The 14662-nt window shown below is 40.4% G+C and overlaps 1 protein-coding gene across 13 annotated transcripts in view; it reads right to left on the reverse strand.

Annotated features, from left to right (window-relative positions):
- ADD3 (adducin 3) overlaps nucleotides 1–14662 on the reverse strand; it is a 197559-nt gene that overhangs the window by 113808 nt on the left and 69089 nt on the right. For all 13 annotated transcript variants that reach the window (XM_048856060.2, XM_048856055.2, XM_048856064.2 and 10 more), the window contains one exon: nucleotides 6335–6380. The gene's annotated coding sequence lies outside the window, so the exon portion shown is untranslated. The remainder of the gene's footprint in view (nucleotides 1–6334; nucleotides 6381–14662) is intronic.

Raw genomic sequence — 14662 nt, forward strand, 5'->3', positions numbered from 1 at the left:
GGCATCTGAAAGAAAATCTGCACCGAGACTGTGCATACTAACCCAAATCCAGAGGCAGTGCCTGGACTTTGTACAGCTGTAAAACACAGGGTCCAGTGTGTTGGGATCCAAACAGAGTGGTGTGGTATACATCCAAAAGGAGGAGCTCCGCTCAAGCTACGACAGCCATCTTTGCAAGGAGGGGTGTGTCCATTGTCTCAATGGTGATACCACCACATACTACTTTTCTGTTAAAAGAAAAGGAGTACTTGTGGCACCTTAGAGGCTAACAAATTTATTTCAGCATAAGCTTTCGTGAGCTACAGCTCACTTCATCAGATGCATTCAGTGGAAAATACAGTAAGGAGATTTATGTACATAGAGAACATGAAACAATGGGTGTTACCATACACACTGTAAGGAGAGTGATCACTTAAGGTGAGCTATTACCAGCAGGAGAGCAGGGGGGACCCATTGTTTCATGTTCTCTATGTATATAAATCTCCCCACTGTATTTTCCACTGAATGCATCCGATGAAGTGAGCTGTAGCTCACGAAAGCTTATGCTCAAATAAATTTGTTAGTCTCTAAGGTGCCACAAATACTCCTTTTCTTTTTGCAAATACAAACTAACACGGCTGCTACTCTGAAACCATATGATCTTCAAGGTGGAGAAAAATGCTAATGGCAGGGTACAACCAAAAAATCCGCAGAAACTCATGAGTACACCAATCTAGTAGCACATACAGAAAGTATTCAGCCTAGAGGAACTTTCTGGCATTGGTGAACTGTGAAAATACTTAGGCAATTGTTCTCGCCAACTCCATTTTCATCTTTTCCTTCACAAGAGATTCATGTAGCGATTTTAAATCTATAATTGGGAGCATCATTTATTAAGCTCCAAGGTGTGCTTGATTATATACAAGGTACATTATGAGAGACTCACCACTCTAAAAGTTTATAATCTAATGAAAGTAACCACTGTGACCATAACTGGGATAATAAACTAGAGTAGACTCCTGAGATTTTTGGACAAAGGGCTCACTGACATTGCTTCAAAGGTAGTTTAAGGCTGTTGAATTCTCCTTTCTATGGACTGTAGAAAAAAAATCAGGAAAAAGTGTAGGAAAGATAGATTGCAGTTTGTGGAATGTAAATAGTAAGACATTGAATTCTGTTGAATTGGGTTGAGAAACTATGGACAATACTCAGTTTAGTCCCAATTCTTGCCAATTCCTTCTGAAATCAGGTAATACATCTGGACAACACAGGCCCACATGATCTTCCGTGTTATCACTTTGCTATGCAATTTGCCCACTGCCTGTTCCAAACAGAACAGAACAAAACAAAAGGCTGACTCAATCTGCTCTCCCACCACATTTGAAATTAGAGGAGATATTCTGGACTGGGTTTATTGAATGAATTGGAGAAAACCCCTTGCCTTTTTTGGGGGGTGCATATTGCCAATTTTGCCTCCCAAATGAACTCTGCTCTTACATTTTATGATACAGGACCATCTGGTCCATGCCTTCAGAGACCCTCAGTGGGTTTAGATTCCAGACTTGCTTTTATTAAGTCTCCTCAGATACTGAAACATCATTTACTTCTTGTGAGATGCTAAATGAATACCGTGAAAAGTCTATGAGCCAGTAGCATTAAAGAAAATAAATATTAGAAAAAAAAGTTAAAGATCAAAATGAGATGGCACAAATATGCCTATAGTTGTTAGGCTCCCTAACCTATCCTACCAGAATAAAGAAAAAAAAATACTATGTTCACTTTTCATGCTCAGGCTACCAGAGACCTTGTCTATCCTTTATCACTGCAGCATGTCAAAGATTCCCCCTACTATCAAGTGACCTGCCTATATCTACCTTTGGCTATCCCAATCAATAAGATATTCCCTACCCTTTCTCCTCTAATGTCAAGTTTAAACACCTTGTATGAACCTACTAGCTGTGGAGTTGCAGATAGTATTCTCTTTGGTAATACTGATGTTTGCCTGTCTAATTTATTTTAGAAAGTAGGTAGATCTCTACCCTATCCCATTACAATCCTTGCAGAACAGTTCTCATTTCATTTACCATTGTATGGAACACAATTTCCCTACATTAATAAGTAGGGTACCTATCTCCTGTAAGTTTTAAGAGCTCTTTTCAAACTTGCTTGAATATCAAATATTATAGCCTATATTTGCTTATATTGTAACGGTCACCTCTCCTCCCAGAAGGTTACCATTAGTTTTTCCCCTTGAATTGTTATAAGATATTCTTATCCGCTTTTCATTTATAGCCCCAAAGATTCAGTAACCATTTATTTATATTTTCAATTTATCAGCAATTCTAAGCAATGTAAAGTATCTAGTGTCTCTCACAGGCATTTCACAATGGAGCTTTGAGAAATTTCCCAAAGGAACAGCCTCTACACTATAGAAAAGAGAAACTGACTTAAATTTTCTGACCACGTCCATGAACGAGGGAGAAGGCCACAGTGAACTCCTTCACTTGATTACGGATACTATCTCTGCAGCAGACAGAAAAGAATAACTAATATTGAGCTATATTATGCAAAAAAAGAATTGATTAATCACACAGGAGAGAGTGTTCAAACTTTTCAGCTGGAGAGTGTTTTTTTAAATGGCTGGAAAGGGGAAAAGCTTGCCATTTGGAGCCAGCCACATGTTACTTATCAATGCTTCAATTGCAGGGTAAGTAGGAAAGGCCATGTCTGGTCTTCCTCTGCAATATGGGAAATCTCTTTAGAAGTCTTTTTGAGGGACTAGCATGAGAGATAGAAGTGTCAGGAAAAGAATTTGACAGGGTTTTGCACAGTTAGGGAGGTCTCCTGGGGCAAAAAGCCTCTTGAGAAATCTCTTTCCTCCATATTAGGCAAGGAGACAGAAACCTCTCCTCCAGCAATGGAAAATTCAAATGAAGGAATTGAGGTTCACTTGCATCTTTCTTTTCAGTGATGTAATAATTCCTTTATATTATCTCCTGCCAGCTTCTTATCTTACCGGGAGGCTGTGAGAGGTAATTTCCAGAGTGAATTGAAAGGAGTGAGTGCTGGGAATCAGAGGCCCTTAAGTTTTAAGGGGAAAAAGGACTTGCATTTCAGACAACCTCAGGCATCTCAGAAGGTCTGAATTTATCAAGAAAGGTGGAAAAGACAACAGGAATTACTTCAAAACAGAGTGAACTGGATATACTTCTATTGCTTCCAGAAGTGGGAAGGCATATTATTGATAGTGGGCTTGACATTTTCCCCACCTCTGGGGAAGATTTTCTCCTCTGACTTCTTAAGTCTACACAAGTGGCTTACAAGGGAGGCTTGGCATAACCTCGAGCCTCGGTGAAGACACCCACCAAGAGATCAGGAGTTCGGGCATAGTCAATATATATATAAGCCCCATAAGACTGACTGCCTTTTCTTGTGGATTTCCTGTATGTTGGAGAAACTGTTCCAGAGAGAAACACCTTTTGATGAGGGGGAAAAAAAATCAAAAGGCAGGAACAAAATATTAATACTGCTACTCTCCACACTGTAGCAAGAACTGAGATCTAAGAGGTAGAAAGCAGATAAATGGGGAAATTAGGCAGATGTCAAATCCTGTTTTAGCAATGGTATAGAATCTTGTTAATTAAGGAGACTCTAAACTCAAGATTACTAAATAATGAAGAGAAATAGAGGGATTTGGAGTTCCCTACCACCTCCCCCTGCCCCTCCAACATATGAAAAAAACTTTGGTTTGATGTCACTTTAGCAGGCAAGAAACAACTATATTCAACTCACTTCAGATATACCAGTTGTACTGGAGTTGAAGGCTGGTCACCAAAGTAAATCCCATGGAAACCAATTACTCATGCTAGACAAAATTATTTATATGTAAATATGGTTCTTTTACATACATGAAGTTGCTGTTGTACGATTTGCATCAACAATCTGTACAGCTGAAATCTAGATAATCAACCAAAACTATTACATACAGCATGAAGCTCAACAATCATGCCTTTCTTATCATTACTAAGTCACAATTTCAGGTATTCCTGGTGAAGCAGTTTTTTGGGGGGTGCTTTTTTTTTGTTTTTTGTTTTTAAAAAGAGTTTTCATCACTATTTGATTTCATTAAAAAGTACCAATAGACATCCAAGAACATTTTTTAATAATTAAAATTATGAGTTTTACAAACTTTCCATGAACTGGCACGGTACTCCTGTAGGTGACAAAGCTTAGGGAAGACGGGTAAGTCACTGCATACAGATTTGCATTCTATGAACAGAAGCATGTGATAAGCTGCCCAGAGGAGCTCACATTCTAAATTAAACATAACACAGCAAGTGATGGCAAGAAAGAGTTGGGGATGGGGAGGACAAATCACAGGAAATTAAAATGCTGTTTGGTCACATGAGTCTCTTTTGGTTTAAGAAAGGTGAATAAAATCAGGCCCAAGAGCACTGGGGCTGAGGTTAGCAAAAGAATGGTAACTAAAAACAGAGTTTGGGAAAGTAGGTGGAATTTTGAGAACGAAGACATGTGGCACACCAAAAACGGGCTGTTCAAGGCACAAGTGACTGAGTAACAAAGCAAGAGTAGCAGGCCAAGAGTACGGCTGTAGCCAGGCCCTATGGCAAGATACATTCTAAAGTAGCTGGTTTACCAGCACAGTGGGCATCAGGACAGAAGACAGATAATGAAGTGTTTTGGCTTATTTCATCTAAGGCAGTGGTCTCCAACCTTTTTATACCCAAGATCACTTTCTGAATCTAAGGGCAGCTCAGGATCTACCCCGCCCCTTCCCCAAAGCCCCCCCCCACCCCCAATCTCTCAGTCACTTGCTCTCCCTCACCCTCACTCATTTTCACTGGGCTGGGGCAGGGGGTTGGGGTTCAGGAAAGGGTTCGTAGTATGGGAGGTGGCTCTGGGTTGAGCCTGGGGAAGGGGGTCGGGATGCAGAAGGGAGTGAGGGGTGCAAGCTCTAGGAGAGAGTTTGGGTGCAGGAGGGGGTTCCAGGCTGGGGCAGAGTGTTGGGGTGCAGGAGGGGGTACAGGGTGCTGGCTCTGGAAGGGGGTTCAGGGATGGGGGTTGGGGTATAGGAGGGGGTATGGAGTGCTGGCTCTGGGAGGGGGCTCAGGGCGGGGTTCAGGAGGGAGTATTGGGTGCCCGCCGAACAGCATTTACCTCTGGAGGCTCCGCGTCAGCAGTGGGCACAGCAAGGCTAAGGCAGCCTCCATGCCTAACCCAGCCCCACACAGCTCCTGGAAGGGGCCAACGTGCCCCAGCAGCCCCTGGGGGGTGGGGAGGTACGTGGCTCCACATGCTGCCCCTCTCTGCAAGCACCGTCCCCGCAGCTCTCCCAGTCAATGGGCGCTGCAGGGGCAGTACTTGAAGGCAGGAACAGTGTGCAGAGGGAGACCCCTGCCCCTCCCCCCCACAAGAGCCGCAGGGCTGTGCGGGCTGCTTCGGGGAGCGCCATGGGGCCGGGGTAGGCAGGGAGTCTGCCTTAACTGCAGTCACACTGCGATAGACAGGGAGGATCGACCAAGCGATCGAGATTTATCGGTTGGTGACCACTGATCTAGGGCATCTAAAATTAGAAGCACCTTCAGTGGAAACAAGGTTTTAGGGAAAGGAAGAAATACACTGCTAGAGTATTTGCTGCCTCCCAGCCTGAAGATGAAAACCCATGACATGCCATCTCCCTAGATGTACACACAGGGCAACTTTCCAAGAGGCAGCAAATAATCAGGCTGTGAGGGGAGGAAGGTATGAATGACAACAGCCACCTTGTATCTAAAACACAGGCAACTGCTCAGGTTCTGCTGCCCAAAGACTCTCTTTGAAAAGAACGTAAAATGAATAGCAGAATTTAACACATTGTAAAGCTGACTACAGAAATTATTTCAATTTAGCAAAGTGACACACCATGGTCAAAACACTTGCTAAGTGTTCTTTGGCACTTAAGCTCTGTGACTTATGTTACCCATTTATAAAAACAGGATAATACTTTCCTATTAAGTGTGGTGTCATGAAGTTTAATTATTGTTTATAAAGCACTGAGATCCTCAAATATAAAAAGGTGCCATAAGAGTATTATATGGTATGTTCAGCTCTAGACCATCCCCAGACAATGCAAGATTGCTTCCTACTATAGTATATTATATAACAAGAGAATATATGAGTGAGTTCGATAGGCAGAGGCGTAAAATGTATCACATTGTCACTTTAAAGCAATTTTAATAATTTTTCAGGTGTTTAAAATAAATCTCCATCATTCTTAGCCAATACTGTCAAGATCATCATTATATTAAACTGCCTCCAAGAACACATTGTTATAGAATTTAAAATATTTAATTACCTTGGATGTTTTTCACAATTCTCCTTGCTCTACTAATGTAGTTAACCTGTAAAGTGAAACAAAAAGATCATTGTCTCCTGAGAGGGTTTCTATATTGTTGGAATTGTGTTGTGTTACCTTTCAGCATACTGTATACCTACTTCTAAACATGTATTAATCAAAAGGTTTCTTGAACTCTTCAAAATATTTACATAAAAACTCACTATGAAATTTGAGAAGATGTATGTAGATTTAAAAGAATGAATGAACAATACGTTATACATAGAACTCTGCACGGATACAAAATCCGTATCCGCATCCGAGCCGCGATCCGCAATCATGGTCCGTGGATATCCGCATCCGCAGACGCAGATATCCACGGATTTGCAAGGCTCTAATTATACAGCATCAGTCATGGAAAAGGGGAACCCTTAAAATTGGAGAATGTTGATAAATATCCTGTCAGGAATGTGTTAGTACATGAATCCTGCCATTTTGCCAAATTCTCACAATTCTGAATCCAAAATTCAATAAAAATATTAGATACTTAAAAGTGTCACCACCATTTTAAGTATGATCCATACTCTTCTTTCAGCACAACAAAAAACTTAAACTTGTGAAGTAGCCCTGCTGCCTCTGAGATGTAGTTGAGTGAGCAGACCACAATTTGGGCGGGGAGCAAGAGAAAGAGGAACATTTCTCTTTGAAGTTTGGCCATGTTGTAAGTACTGTACTAGAGTTCAAAGTTCATAGAGAAACTTCTGCCTCTTTTCAACCCTGTCCTTCAAGGCAGCCGGGATGCTATTAAGTTCCCCTTTGCTTCCAATTAACCTTTTTATGTGAAAGTGAAATGCCTAAATAAAATGTATGAAAAGAAGAGCACAAGAAAAAAATCCTCGTGTTTCTATCATCTTTGTTCTCTCTGGCATGAACTATTTTCTGCAGCAAAAATCTCTTCCCCTGTATGCAACTCACAGGGGGCAAAAAAAACAGTATTTCTACCATTTTCCCAACAAATCAAAACCATTCTTCACATTCTGAAGTCACGCCATATATAACAGATTACAGTGCAGGGGTGGGGGTGTGAGGGACAAAAACAAACCGAAAACCCCACAAGACAGCAAGAGCACATCTATAGGATTCAAACTTAGCAATAAAGTCATAGATTCATAATATGAATATAAGGGTTTACCATTATGAAACCAGTACGCTCTGTTTGTACAAAGCAATCCAGACATATACATTTCTCATTAACCATGGTATTTTTATTCATAAGGCTGTGATAGCCTATTCTAGCCATCACCAGTTTTTCCTTCTTACTGTTTCACAAATTGGCCAGAGTACTCCCAAAATATTTTTTTGATCTCTACAATGGTACGCTACACATTTCTTTCATCACTGTTTTTCGGCTGTATTAGACAGCCCTAACCCCACCATTACTACCTCTTGGTCAGTCCAATGTTCCCTAATAATTTTAGTTGTATTAAGAAATGGCCTTCGAGGAAAGCAAAATTTAAGAATATAAAATAAACCATGTATACAGAGTCAGGTAAGGCTTACTATTAACACATGTTATTCCAAGAACATAACATTACTTATTTTTTTTAAAAAGGCGTGATTAAATAATTATGAAATTCAATTATTCCATGTGTAATCAAGTAATGTGTTTTCCCCAATTATTCAGCTGGATAAAACCAATTCTTCACTCTCAGTCACATGCATACTTAATGACATAGCAAGATTCTGAATAAATAAATGTGAAGGTTTTTCGGTAACATGTTTATATATTGGGACCGATGGTATATCTCATAGCAATAGTCATTTTAAAACTTCATCTGTTCTCTTTCTACTTGTAAGACTGACAAGTGAGAAATTTAATGCTAAAAAGAGCAGTCTATATTATAGGAAATTGTATGAAAACTATCAGGTCGCCATCTATCCTAGCAGTGAGTATAATTCTTTCTTCTCTAACCACTTCACATTGCTGAAGACATAACAAAGTGCTACTTCAGTGGTAGTTACTCACCTGCTTCTAAATTCAGACCTCATTTACAGTGGGGGGACTTCATCAATTGTTGGCCAGCCATTTTTGTGGCTGCATCAGGGCAAACCCACAGAACAGACAGGCAAAGCCACTATAAGATGCAGTTTCTATTGCTACAGCTTACTGTGGTTTCTATGGTTGTTCAATAAATATCTGTTTTGTATTTGGAATGAGGCAGGATGATGTATTCCTCTCATGCCAGGATAATGAAGTACTCTCGCTAGTCCATTAGTAACTGAGGATATAAAATACCTACTAGTGATAAACTTTTAAAAACATTTTTAAAATCAGGCCTGGATAACTTGTACCCAAGAGTCCTAAAAGAGTTTGAAGAGGAGATCTCTGGCCTATTGATGTTAAATTTTATTAAGTTTTAGAATACTAAGGAAATTCTAGAAGACTCCTAATGTGGCAGTCTTCATAAAAGGGCAAGCAGCATGATCTAAGTAACTATAGGTCAGTTAGCCCAGCATCAATCACGGACAAAATAATAGGAAAACTGATATGTTATTCAACTGATAAAGAATATAATTAATGCCAGTCAATGTGGTTTTACAGCAAATAGATCTTGTCAAATACGCCTGATTTCATTCTTTGATGCGATTATAAATTTGGTGGAAAAAAGGTAACTGAGTAGATGTAGCAGACTTAAAACTTTGGTAAGGCATTTGATTTAGGACCACACAACATTCATATTTAAAAATTAGTATTATACTAGATCATAAGGCACATGTTAAAACGAATAAGAACTGGCTAACTGTCAGATCTCAAAAAGTAGTAAATCAGTAGGGAACCATCAGCTAATGTGGGTGTTTCTATTGGGGTTCCACAGAGATCGGTACTAGGCTCAGTGCTATTCAACATTTTAATCAACGATCTGGAAGTAAATATAAAAATCACTGCTGGTAAAATTTGCACGTGACACAAGATTGACATAATTGTAAATAATTATGAAGACAGGACAGTCACCTAGAAATCAGGTTCACTTGGTATGTGTGGTCAATTCCAACAAAATGCGTTTTAATATAGTCAAATGAAAAATTACACATCAAACTAAGAATGCAGACCCTACCTACAGAATGGGGAGATTGTATCTTGGAGAACAGTGACTCTGAAAAGCATTTAAGGATCACAGCAGATAAGCAACTGAATAGGAGCTCCCAGTGCAATATTGTGGCAAAAAAGGCTAATATGATCCTTGGATGCATAAACAAGGGACTAGGAGTACAGCGATTTGGAAAAGGATTTTGAAAAACTGGAGAGGGTGCAGGAAAGAGCCACAAAAAAGTTTCAAGGTCTGAAGAAATTGTGAGAAGGCCTAAGTTTAAACAAATATCTTTAAATATTTTCATTTTCTCTTAAGAAAGTCACTGACTTTTGGCAGAATTATGATATTTTCTCCACATTCACTGGATCACCAGTGGACTTTAACACCTAAACTTGGATGCACATTTAGACGTCAGCTGATTTTTGAAAGACACCATCCACATCAAAGTTGGGCAAGAAATGTCAGACTTTCATTCAAAACTCATACAGACAATTGTAATAGGAATGGATTTAAGAATTCATTATTGAAAATTAACACTGTGTGGAAATGAAAATAAGTCTGTAACTGAAATTTTTTATGAAGTACTTCACTCAGTGGCAAGAAAGGATTTGTTGGTCAAAGAGCCTGTTCCTCCTGATGAATAAATATTTATGCAACAGAGGTTGCTATTCTAGTGACCTCTCCCATAAAAGCTAGGCAAAGCAACACTGACTAGTTCTCGAGAGTTCCATGTAGTAACCATGATGAGTCATCATGATGCCAGATATTCAGGGGCACAAGGAAATATCCCAAAGAGAAACATTTGTGGGGAAGGAAGAAATCCTACAGCCACTGGTATTTAATGGCTGATCACTATAAAGAGAGATATTACCTCTGGTTTGATTCCTGACATTCGGTTACAAAATCAAAGATAAAACCAGTAGATATTACAGATTTCTGAGTTTCAAAGTAATAAGCTAAAAACTAATTTCTTCTTTTTTTTACAAACAAAAACAAAGGATTGTGCAATTGAGAAGAACCCTTGAGGAAACAATTGGAAATTTTTACAACATGGTATTTCCTTATACCACTGACCACAGAAATGCAAACAACTGCACCAAGGAGAGATCTCTTCATTGGAAACAACTGACAACCACCCAACAAAGTTCCATCCTTTTCCACTCCTAGACCCTCAACATACAGAATGTATGATAGAATAGGATATAGAAGTGTCATACCATCAAGGCCGCAAGATTTTCTTAATCAAATCAGCAGCTGACAGACTTACAAACTCAGAAAAACACCCCATCACCAAACCCTGGGGTTTTTAAAAGGAGAAAAGTAGCTAGAACTTGCCAATGTTTAATTACTGAAGAAGTTAATCTAATAGTTTTGCAACATTTATTTTTGCATTATAGTTTCTCCTTGGTTTATCCCCAAGATGGGAAATTCTGTAATAGAATCACTGAATAAAAAATAGATTGCTACTGAAATAAGTATAAAAAATGGTACCCACCATTAGTAGTCTCACTTGCATTAATTTTTAAATATTACTTTTATTTATTTCAGCTCTCCTAAATTTTTTCAGTTTGCAGCAAATTTTGTGGACAATACACAACATTATAGAAGCTATCAGGAGGAAGTTAAAGATTTTGGCAACTTGGGAGGTGCAGATAGGGATTTTGGCCCCTCAAGAGGTAAATGAAATATATGATATAGGTGAGATGTAGTATTTCTCCTTTCCCTCTAGCTTGTGGGGAGGGTGAGGGGTGTTTTTTGGGGGGTAGGGGTGCGAAAGAGGGAGTGACTTGAATTCCTGGTTTTTCATTTCAGCAGAACTTAACAGCAGCTAGCTGCTCCACCACTCTGACAGAACGTAAGAACATATGAACGGCCACACTGGGTCAGACCAAAGGTCCATCAAGCCCAATATCCTGTCCTCTGACAGTGGCCAATGGCAAGTGCGCCAGAGGTAATTAACAGAACAGGTATACAAGTGATCCATCCCCTGTCGTTCATGCCCAGCTTCTGGCAAACAGAGGCTAGGAACACCATTCCTGCTCATCCTGGCTAATAGCCACTGATGGACCTATCTTCCATGACTCTATCTAGCTCCCTTTTGAACCCCATTATGGTATTGGCCTTCACAACACCCTCTGGCAAGGAATTCTACAGGTTGACAGTGTGTTGCGTGAAAAAACACTTTGTGTTTGTTTTAAACCTGCTATCTATTAATTTCATTGGGTGGCCCCTTGCTCTTGTATTATGAGAAGGAGTAAATAACACTTCCTTATTTACTTTCTCTATACCACTCATGATTTTATAAACCTCTACCATATCCCCCCTTAGTCGCCTCTTTTCCAAGCTGAAAAGTCCCAGACTTATTAATCTCTCATCATATGGAAGCCATTCTATACCCCTAATAATTTTTGTTGCCCTTTTCTGAACTTTTTCCAATTCCAATATATCTTTTTTGAGATGGGGCAACCACATCTGCATGCAATATTCAAGGTCTGGGCATGCCATGAATTTATATAGAGGCAAAATGATATTTTCTGTCCTATTATCTATCCCTTTCTTAATGATTCCCAGCATTCTGTTTGCTTTTTTGACTGTTGCCGCACATTGAACGGGTGATTTCAGAGAACTATCCACAATGAATCCAAGATCTCTTTCTTGAGTGGCAACAGCTAATTTAGGCCCCATCATTGTATATGTATAGTTGGGATTATGTTTTCTAATGTGCATTACTTTGGATTTATCAACATGAAATTTCATCTGCCATTTTGTTGCCCAGTCACCCACTTTTGTGAGATCCTTTTGTACCTCTTCGCAGTCTGCCTGGGACTTAACTATCTTGAGTAGTTTTGTGTCATCTGCAAATTTTGCCACCTCACTGTTTACCTCTTTTTCCAGATCGTTTATGAATATGTTAAATAAGACTGGGACCAGTACAAATCCCTGGGGGACACCACTATTTACCTCTCTCCATTCTGAAAACTGACCATTTATTCCTACCTTTTGTTTCCTATCTTTTAGCCAGTTACCAAACCATGAGAGAACCTTCCCTCTAATTCCATGACTGCTTATTTTGCTTAAAAGCCTTTAGTGAGGGACCTTGTCAAAGGCTTTCTGAAAATCTAAATACACTATATCCACTGGATCTCCTTTGTCCGCATGCTTGTTGACCCTCTCAAAGAATTCTAGTAGATTGGTGAGGCATGATTTCCCTTTACAAAAACCATGTTGACTATTTCCCAACAAACTATGTTCATCTATGTGTCTGACAATTTTGTTCTTTACGATGGTTTCAACCAATTTGCCCGATACTGAAGTGAGGCTTACTGGCCTGCAGTTGCCAGGCTCATCTCTGGAGCCCTTTTTAAAAATTGGCATCACATTAGCTATCCTCCAGTCATTTGGTACAGAAGCTGATTTAAATTATAGGTTACAGACTACAGTTAGTAGTCCTGCAATTTCACATTTGAGTTCCTTCAGAATTCTTGGGTGAATACCAGCAGGTTCTGGGGATTTATTACCGTTTAGTTTATCAATTTGTTCCAAAACCTCCTCTAATGACATCTCAATTTGTGACAGTTCCTCAGATCTGTCACCCAAAAAGAATGGCTCAGGTTTGGGAACCTCCCTCACATCCTCAACGGTGAAGACTGACGCAAAGAATTCCTTTAGTTTCTCCACAATGGCCTTATCGTCTGTCTGCTCCTTTAGCATCTCAATTGTCCAGTGGCCCCACTGGTTGTTTAGCAGGCTTTCTGCTTCTGATGTATTTAAAAAAAATTGGAGTCTTTGGCTAGCTGTTCTTCAAATTCTTTTTTGGTCTTTCTAATTATATTTTTAGACTTCATTTGCCAGAGTTTATGCTTTCTATTTTCCTCTTTAGGATTTATATTCCACTTTTTAAAAGGATGCCTTTTTGCCTCTCACTGATTCTTTTACTTTGTTGTTTAACCACAGTGGCTCTTTTTTGGTTCTCTTACTATGTATCATACAAATATCTCCAATGCATCCTACAATGGATAAGACCATTATCTTAATGTTTGACAGTGATTGACAGTAAGAGATAGTATTGTTGCTACCAAACTTTTCATTAGGTTTCAGAATTCAAAGAGCTACAGTCTCAGGCTATCTACAAACTCACCACATTAGCAAACACTACCTTCTGGGCACACAGAACACCACACATATGTATATAGTTTTTGAGGGCTGGGTGATAGCTGAATGTTTGTTCTTTGTTGGGGCGGGTGGACTTAACACTGGGCTAGCCTCCTGATTTGCCAGACCTGTACTCGGACACAAGGGATAAAAACGTTGTAGAGGAAAAGCAACTAAGCCACCACCAGGGTACTGGGCAGTGTTCTTCACTGTAAGGCCTGCGAGCCAGTGGCGTCTCCCATGGACCCTAAGTGCAGCTCCCTGTCGATCGCACTCTCCAGCAGTGCAGTGGGGCTATAGCTAAGGCAGGCTCCCTGCCTACCCTGGCCCCATGCTGCTCCCAGAAGTGGCCAGCACACCCCCGTGGGGTAAGTGGGGAGCAGAGATCTCCACACACTGCTCCTGCCTGCAAGCACCGCCCCTGCAGCTCCCATTGGCCAGGAACGGGAAACTGTGGCCAATGTGAGTTGCGGGGGCAGTGCCTGCAGAGAGAGGCAGCACACAGAGCCACGTCCCCCCCCCAGCAGCTGCAGGGGAGCATTGACCCCTTCCAGGAGCAATGTGGGGCCAGGGCTGCCTGAAGTAAGTGCTGCACCCCTTCGATGAGCAGGTTCTGAATAGCTCTTCTACCACCCAACCTGCAGCCTCCCAGAGCCAGCCCCCATACCCTCTCCAGCACCCCAAACCCCTGCCCCAGCCCTAAGCCCCCTCCCAGAGCCAGATCCCAATACACCCTCCTGCACTCCAAGCTATTATTTGCCAGAAAAGGAAGACAAAAAAAAATACAACTTCCTTTTAGGTAGAAATAGTATTTTAAAAAAGTGTTTTGGCTCCCAATCTAAGTTTAATTGATAGCCAAAGGAAATGTTAAAACCTCCTATATGAAATATTTATATTCCCCATTTGACAGTGTTCAGGGATAGGAAAGAATTCTTCCTGACTCTCCCCAAAAACCAAAGTGAAACTGCAGCTCAGCTGTTCTGTAAATGGACAAGCTTCCACAAGAGTTTAAATATGACAAGGGAGAAACTTATGCTCTGATGATGCCTTGGGAAGCCAAGACTACCATTACAAATGAAAAGAAGCATTGTATACTAATTTGCTG

The sequence above is a fragment of the Caretta caretta genome, chromosome 7 (assembly GCF_965140235.1).
Source record: "Caretta caretta isolate rCarCar2 chromosome 7, rCarCar1.hap1, whole genome shotgun sequence".
In the NCBI taxonomy this organism is placed as follows: Eukaryota; Metazoa; Chordata; order Testudines; family Cheloniidae; genus Caretta; species Caretta caretta.